Consider the following 7,249-nt stretch of genomic DNA (forward strand, 5'->3'; position numbering starts at 1 on the left):
CACCCAGTTGTAACATCCAAAAATGTCATCAGACACTGCCAAGTGTCCCCTAGGCTACAATATTTCTCCTATTTGAGAACCACTGTCTTAGATGAGTCTTTCAGAAACAAGTATTTTTGTGACTAAGGAACAATTATACTTAGTATTTCCTTGAGTTTCACCTTTGTTTTGTTACGTTTTAGTAGATTTTAGTATTATACAAAAAAGTAGCTTATATGTTATATGAATCTATTGTTAAAGTCATTTTGGTTATTTATCTGTCTATATCTATCAATTGATCTATCATCTACCTGTCATTTATCTCTCTTTATATTGGTATATATGCACAGGGAGATGCTTGTAAAATAACATTAGATGTCTGGTTGACGATATTTTAGGTTAGTTGCTTTTTATATTATTGATTAGTTTTTTAAGTGATAAAATATATATTTCAGTAAAAAAGGCTGTTACTCTAAAAGAAATATACTTAATTTTGTTTAATTCATTTATTTATGACAAAGCATTGTTGTGAAATCTGAAAAACATACATATATTTTAATATGTTTTAGTACATGAGATGCAACTGAATGGAAAATTGAAAAAATGTGTTAAAAGTTGATAATACTGAAAACTTAAAAATCGCTCAAATGCTCTAGAGTAGAATGTCAGCTTAACAAAAATATACATATTCATTGGAATTATAGTCCTATATTGATAACAAGATTATAGATAAATATTTTTGTGGATAAATATTACATGGAAAGTTATTAATGCTATGTTAAATGAGAAAGTAGATTTTTAAATGTTTCTATTATATTATACCTAGTTTATGTAAATAAACCATTACATAGGTATAGAAAAAGATGAATTATGCACATAAAGGTTTTTATCTCCAGGTGATAGGTATAGGTAGCTTTTCTTTCTTTCTCCTTAATATTTCTGTTTTCTATATTGGAAACTATATTATAGTAATTTTATAAATTTATTTTTCTTAATAAATATTATAAAACACTTTTAATTTCATAATGAAGATAGTATCCTAGGTAGTCTTGACTCTTAGTATTAAACAGTTGTCCTAAATTTCTTCCTAGTCTTCTTTGCTTAAATTGCATGATGAAAATGGACCTTAGGTAAGAGAGGATTTCAGACTAAATAAAAAGTTGGTGATTTCAGTTTAGGACCCAAAAATTGTATGACAATCGAGTATAATAGAACAGATCCCGAGAGTAACTCCTCAGGAAGAAAAATACCATGAGTTGCAAGGAAGAGAAAGTCAGCAAAACTTTTCAATACCTAGATTACCATTGTAGATGGGGGACACGGACAAGATTAACCAAAAGAAGAAGAATGGTCCCAGACATGAGTCACCTGTGTGTTGGGCAACCATATATAACCACTTTTCTGCTTCCCCACCTTGTGGGTGTGCTAACACATGCATAAAACTATTGGTCTGCAGAATCCAACAAAGAGTGCAATAAAACATTTAGCATCAACAGCCAGGATACCAACCCTGTGCATATCAGAGATGGATCACTGGATTTCTGGAGCATTTTTAAAAAACATTTATCATAAAACACTTATTTTACAAATGAATCTCATTTTTCCTTATTCATTTAAGATGCATACACATGTATACACATTTATGTACAACCATATATATGCAATCATATGCATATGATCACTTGTATAGTAATGAATGCTTTGGCATTTAATAAACCATTCTTTTTTTTAAGATTTTATTTATTTATTCATGAGAGACAGAGAGAGCGAGAGAGAGAGAGAGAGAGAGAGAGGCAGAGACACAGGCAGAGGGAGGAGCAGGCTCCATGCAGGGAGCTCGACGTGGGACTCAATCCTGGGTCTCCAGAATCAGGCCCTTGGCTGAAGATGGCGCTAAACCACTGAGCCACCCGGGCTGCCCTAAACCATTCTTTAATAGCTTTTATAACTTTTATTATTACAAAGCACATGTCTTAAATCAAGATTTATGAACCATATATAAATAAATTAAACTGAAGACATGGAAACTGAGAAACCTGAGTTCTATAAGTTGTCGCCATTATTTGTGAAGTAATGAATTTCCTAATAAAAAATATTAGCTTAGTTTCAGTTGCAAAATGAAAAAAAAAAAAAAAAAAACGGCTTCAGGAAGGTAAATGACAAAAGTAACTAGCAGATTTTACACTAGACCCCAAATACTGATTTGTGGTCAAGCATGTTAGTCACCAAATATTTAGCCTCTTTCACAAATGCAGTACCATGACATTTTTTATTTTGTATCTTAATTCAGTATTAATCACCTTTGCCCAGGACAAAGACTTTTTTTTAATTTTATTTTTTTAAGTTTTTGCTGCTTTAGTAAGTAGAGACTCTTAAACACTCTTAAAAAACAAAGAAGGCATCATCAAAGAAACTATACAGAAGAATTGAAATATAAAATAATTGGAAGAGTTTAATAGCAGCATGAAGGTGAAAGAGGAAAGAATCCATGAATTTGTAGGTAGATGAGTAAAAATATCCAATTTTTGAACACTTGTAAAAAAAGATAAATGAACAGAGCCCGCAGATCTGTGAGATAAAAAAAAAAAAAGTTTGTGTTATATGAATCCAAGAAGAGGAAATGACTTGCAGAAAAATGTTTGAGGAAATAATGGCCAGAAACTTCATAGATTTGTGAAAGATATGAACCTACTACAGATTCAAGAAGTTCAGCAAACTCAAAACAAGTCCAAACCCAGACACATCATAATCAAACTACTGAAAACTAAAGTCAAAAAAGGAATTATGAAAACAAACAGAGAAACTCATCACATTGTTTAATGGAGAACAGTGATTCAGTTGAGAGCTGATTTCTCATCAGAGACGGTGGATGGAAGAAGGAATTAAAACATTTTTCAAGTGATAAAACATCTGTTCAATCCAGAATTCTTTAGCAGGAAAGAATTATTTAGCAAAAATAATTCTTTAGCAGTAAAGGTGAAATAAAGACAATCTCAGATAAAGGAAAACTAAGAGAATTTGCTGCCAGCAGACCTGCTGTGAAAGAATTTCTAAGGGAAGATGATCAGAAAAGGAGGGACATGATATCAGAAGGAAACTCAAAGTGCAGGAATGAAAAGAAACCTAAATGGTAAATATCTAGCTTAATACAATAAATTAATCTTCTCCCTTGAGTTATTTAAATATTTGGTTAAAAGAAAAAGATACAATGTTGTCTGATGGGTTTTTAATAACATTTAGTGTTACACATAAGACAATTACAGCCTAAAGGGAGTGGGTAAAGGGATATATATGGTAGAAGATTTTTTTCATACCACTTGAAGTAATAAAATATGGATTCTATGTATACAGTAAAAGTTTAGTAGGCATACTTCCTAGAGCAAACATTCCAAAAAAAAAAAAAAAAAAGAAGAAGAAGAAAATGTTCAAATAATCTAAAGGCAGAAAAGAGAGCAGAGGAATGAAAAAGAAAGGGAAAAGCTGAAAACCAACTGCTTTTATATTTGGAGACCTTAATATTCTTCTCTCAGTAATTGATAGAACTGATAAACAGAAAATCAGAAAAAAATAGAATGTGTAGTATGATCAATAAACTAGATATTAATATTTATAGAACATTCTACCTATCAACAGCTAAATACACATTTTTCTCAAATGCACATGGAACATTCACCAAAATGGACTATACCATAGGGCATATAAAACAAAAGAAATTTAAAAGAATTTAAACCATAAAAATTTGTTAGTATGTTCTATGATAATTAAAGAATTAAAAATAAGTAACAATAAGGAAAATCTTTGGTCATTTTGAATTAAAGCAATGTATTTCTAAGTAATCTGTGGTCAAAAGGAAGTCTCTAGAGAAGTTAGAAAATACTTGGATAGAACCTAGATGATAATACAACCTATCTTATTTGTGCAGATGGGTTGAAGCAATGCTTTGATGGAAATTTACAGCATTTACATACTTATAAAAGAGGAAAACCTGAAATCAGTGACCTAAGGACTTGAATCTTAAGAAACTGGACAAAGAAGAGCAAAGTAAACCCAAAGCAATGAGAAGGAAATAAATAATAACACTAAGAGGAAGGATCATTAAAATTAAGAAACAATAGGGCAGCCCTGGTAGTGCAGCGGTTTGGGGCCGCCTGCAGCCCAGGGCGTGATCCTGGAGACCCTGGATCAAGTCCCACGTCAGGCTCTCTGTATGGAGCCTGCTTCTCCCTCTGCCTGTGTCTCTGCCTCTCATTCTCTCTCTGTGTCTCTATGAATAAATAAATAAAATGTTAAAAAAAGAAAAAATTAAGAAACAATAAAAAAAATCAAATAAATGATATTTTAAAAAAATCAATAAAATTGTTAAACTGCAGTTAAACTGCAGGCTGACTAAGAGTAAAAGAGTAAAAGACATATATTACCAACACCATGAATGGAAAAGGTTCTAACTATAGACTATTCCACATACATTAAAGGATAACGTACACATGATCAAGTGGGATTTATTCTGGGTATGCAAGGATCGTTCAACATATGCGAATCAGTAAGTGTGAACAACCACATTAGCATAGGGTAAAAATCCTAGATCGATCCCTATTGATGCAGAAAAAGCATTTAACAAAATTTAACATCATTTCATAATAAAAAACTCTCAACAAGATGGATGTAGAGGGAACATATTTCAACATAATAAAGTTCATATATGACAAGCCACAATTAACATCATATTTAACAGTGAAAAGCTGAAAGCTTTTCCTCTAAGATGAGGAACAAGACCAGGACACCCACTGTTACTACTTGTGTTTGCTAGAAGTCCTAGTCGGGAAAATTTGGCAAAAAAGATGAAGTAAAAGCCATCCAAATTAGACAAAAATTTGTTAAATTGTCTGGATTTGCAAATGAAATGGTATTATTTATAAATCCCCCTAAAGACTCTACCAAAAGAACTATTAGAACTATTAAAGTAATTCAGTGAAGTTTCAGGATACATGATACAAAATCAATATAAAAATCAGCTGTATTTTTATACACCAACAATGAATTATCAAAAGGAGAAATTAATAGTTCCATTTACAATAGCATCAAAAAATAAAATAGGTATAAATTTAATCAAGGATATGATCAAAAGGTCTGTACACTGAAAACTAGAAGATATTGATGAAGGAGACTGAAGAAGAAATAAATACACATGGAGATATTCCATGGGCATAGTTTGGAAGAATTAACATTGTTAAAATTTCTGTATTACCCAGAGCAATTACAGATTCCAGTGCAATTCCTATTAACATTCCAATGACATTTTTCTACAGGGATAGAAAAACTAATCTTCAGATTTGTATGAAACCACAAAAGATTTTGAATAACCAAAGCAGTCTTGTCAAAGAAGAAGAAAGCTGGAAATAACATCCATTCTGATTTTGAACTATTTTACAAAGCTATAGTAATCAAAAAAGGATGTTATTGGTCTAAAAATAGACATAATAGATCAATGGAACGGAATTGAAAGCTGAGAAATAAACCTATACATATAAATTCAATTAATTTAGAATAAAAGAGTCAAGAATATACAATGGGGGGAAAGACAGAGTTTTCAATAAATGGTGTTAGGAAAACTGGATACCCATCTTAAACACAAAAAGCAACTCAAAATGGATTAAAGAACAAAAGTCCTAAAACCATAAAGCTCTTAGTAGGCTACATAGTGGGCAAGTTCCTTGACATTGCTCTTGGTAATGATTTTTTTTTTTTTAACTTGGAACCCAAAGTACAAGCGATGAAAGCAAAATCAAAGAATTGGGACTATATCATGCTAAAGACCTTTTGTACAGCAGAGCAAATCAATAACAAAATGTAAAGGCTACCTATGGAATATTTGTAAATCATGCATCTAATGAAGTGTTAATATCCAAAATGCCAATTGAACTACAACTCAATAGCAAAAAACAAAGTAACCCAACTTCAAAAAAAAAAAAACTAGCAAAAGACCTGAACCATTGTTTTTCTGAAGAAGACATACAAATGGCCAACAGATTCAAGAAAAGGTTCAGCATCAGTAATCTTCAGGGAAATTGCAATCAAAACCACCATGAGACATTGCCTTCACTTGTTAGTATGTCTATTATCAAAAAGGTGAGATCACAGATGCTGGTAAGGATGTGGTAGAAAAAGAAACCCTTGAGTACTTTTGGTGGTAATGTAAATTGGTGCATTCACTATAGAAAATAGTATAGAGATTCCTGAATAAAATATAAGACTACCATATGATCCAGCAATCCCACCTCTGGGTATATATCTGAAGAAAACAAAATCATTATGCTAAGTGAAATAAGCCAGACAGAAAAAGATAAATACTGCATAATAGCCTTTAGATATGGAATCTTTTTTTTCAAAAAAAAAGTTAAATCTCATTGAAACATAGTATAAAGTCATTTCTGGGGGCTAGGGAAAACAGGGAGAGGTAGGTAAAAGGGCATAAACATTCAGTTATGAGTAAGTTCTGAGTATCTAATGTATAACATGGTGACTGTAGTTGGTAACACCATTTTGTGTAAGGATATTTTATTTTAAAAAAAAAAAAATTTATTCATGAGACACACAGAGAGAGGCAGAGACAGGCAGAGGGAGAATCAGGCTTACTGCAGTGAGCCTGATGTGGGACTCAGTCCCAGGACCCCAGGATCACAGCCTGAGCCAAAGGCAGACACTCAACCACTGAGCCACCCAGGTGCCTCTAATTGAAATTTTCTGAGAATGGAACTTAAATGTTTCCACCAAAAAAAGAAAAAGTAAATACCCCCCCCAAAAAAAAATCAAATATGTGAAATGATGGATGTGTTAACTCGATTATGGGAATCCTTTCAAATGTATATCATATATAGCAAATTACTATGCTGTGTACTTTGTATATCTTAGAACTTTATTTGTCAACTATACCTCAGTAAAGCTGAAAAACAAACAATAACAATACTATGAACAGTTCTCCAAACATAATTTCAGTAATTTAAATGGAGAGAATTCTCAAAAACTCACAAACTATCAGTATTTGCTGGAGAAGAAATAGATTACCTGAATAATCCCATAACTACTAAAGAGATTAAAGTTATAGTTAAATTCTTTAAAAAAGGAAATGTACGCGCCAAGATGGTTCCGCTGTTAAACTCTACCAAACATTTAAGGAAGAAATAACACTAATTCTACATAATAGTCTCCAGAAAATTGAAGAGGAGGGAACATTTACAAACTCATTTTATGAGACCACCAATACTGTGATTTC

This window comes from Canis aureus, chromosome X, assembly GCF_053574225.1.
Source record: "Canis aureus isolate CA01 chromosome X, VMU_Caureus_v.1.0, whole genome shotgun sequence".
In the NCBI taxonomy this organism is placed as follows: Eukaryota; Metazoa; Chordata; class Mammalia; order Carnivora; family Canidae; genus Canis; species Canis aureus.